Source organism: Chaetura pelagica, unplaced genomic scaffold, assembly GCF_000747805.2.
Source record: "Chaetura pelagica isolate M959 unplaced genomic scaffold, ChaPel_1.0 scaffold347, whole genome shotgun sequence".
In the NCBI taxonomy this organism is placed as follows: domain Eukaryota; kingdom Metazoa; phylum Chordata; class Aves; order Apodiformes; family Apodidae; genus Chaetura; species Chaetura pelagica.
In genome coordinates, this window is record NW_009954096.1 from 254357 (window position 1) to 256271 (window position 1915).

The following is a 1915-nucleotide window of genomic DNA, read 5'->3' on the forward strand; positions in this document are numbered from 1 at the left end:
CGTGCAGGTGGCCAGGGAGGAGAGGCTCCTGCGGGGCTCCACTCGGCTGTCATCAGGGACCTCCAGCCCAGCAGCTCCTTCTCCACTGCAGACCTGGCTTCTCTCCACCCTGGCTGTCCTGGGCCTCTCTGTGATGTGAGGCAAGGTGGGCACAAGCCTGTGCAGAGACTCTCTTTGTGTTGGTTTCTTTACAAAAAAACAACCAGACCCGTAACTTTTTCGGGGGGATGGAGGGGGAGGAGAGAGGTGAGCGTGTGGGCATCCCTTCCTCCTCCTCATCCCTCTGCCAATCTATTTGATTTTATACAATCAGCATCGTTGACAACCAGCTCATTCTTGGTCCTGGCCAGCTTTCCGCCCCACAGCTTGGTTGTTGTCTCTTCAGCTCTCTCTGGGTGGGGCCGGAGCCACAGACCATTCCCTTGGCAAAGGTGAAGGAGAAAGTCAAGTCAAGAAATCAGAGCTGCAAAGGAAATGCTTTTGCCTGCTCTGGCCAAGAGGGGAAAGACTTTTTGATGGATGAGCTCTCAGGAAGTTTCCTGAAGCCCTGGCTCATGTTGGGGGCCTCTTGACAGGACATTATGGTTGGACTTGATGATCTTCAGTGTCCCTTCCAACCAGGATGATTCTGTGTCAAACGATGTGGAGTTCAGACTGTCTCCAGGGTTGCTCAGGACCCACAGGACAGCCCACCTGGTTCAAACTATAGAAGCTACAGCACCGGTGAGAAGGTGGTTGGTTTTGTTCCCAGAGAGGATCCTGGAGCACCTCTGGGGTGGGCAGAGCAACCACACTACCAGCTGGCTCAGAGGGATTACCCACCCCCTTTGAAGCTGTGGCTGGTGTGCAGCCAGTGTGCACCTCCCAGGTGCCACCTGCCCCTCGGGCCCTCCTTTGTAGAGAAACGTGTGCCATGCAGAGATGGTGCTCAGGAAGAGACACGTGTGTTGGGCTGTGTTTACAGCTGGTTTCCTTCCTGTCCCAGCCTTCTCAGCTCTGCTCACCAGCCCTGTAAAGTGTCTGGGGTCGGTATTTTTCGGTCACAGCCAAACAAGCAGAGGAGGACAATGTTGTCCCACTCCAAGCTAACCTTTCTCCAGGTGGGATGAACCCTGTGAACCCACAGGCAGGACTTGACACCAGCCCAACACGACACGTTCCCACTTGCTGACTCTCCCCGAGAGGCAGAGGGTCTTCAGTCAAGGGGGTTCATTAATGATGCCAGCAAGAAACAGGGTAGAAAAGGTTTGCTAGACACCACCCTGGGGACACAAACATCCAGCCAGTTCCTGGAAATGCCAAGTCATAAATCATGTCACGGGCAGGGAGTTGGTTGCTGAGGTTCCCCTGCTTGAAGAGCTGGTGGAGGCAACTGCTTGTGTCCAGGTCAGCACGTGAAGGACGTTCCCTCCTGCCAAGTGCTAATTGCTCAGCCAAGAGGTGGTTTGAGCAAAGGCTGCTGAAGGGACCCACTGAGCTGCAGCCAGAGCCCAGCTGGAGGGTGAGGACAAACGTCTCTCTGGTCTCTCAGGGCCCAGGGAGGCATCACCTTGGGCTACCTGAGCATTCTTCCCTCAAGAAGATGAGCTGAGGACTTCCAGCACCTTCCGGGGAGGCTGAACTCCTTGTTAGATCAAGCCAAGAAAGAAGATGGTACAGAAGGTTTCCCAGGATATATTCTTACCCAGGTTGACCACCACAAGAGGCACAGGAATAACTCCAGGATCTCACTGAGCATTTATCCCTTGGCTTTGCAGCACCTCATTCATTCCTTGGTTTGTGCTCCTCCAAGGGAAGTCATTAGCTCCTTAGCAGCTGAAGGCAGAGAAAGGCTTGGCAGCAGCTGAAGCAGCCAAGTCCAGCACTTTTCATTCCCAGTCCCTGCAGAACACCTTCCCCTGCTTTTTTTTTTTTT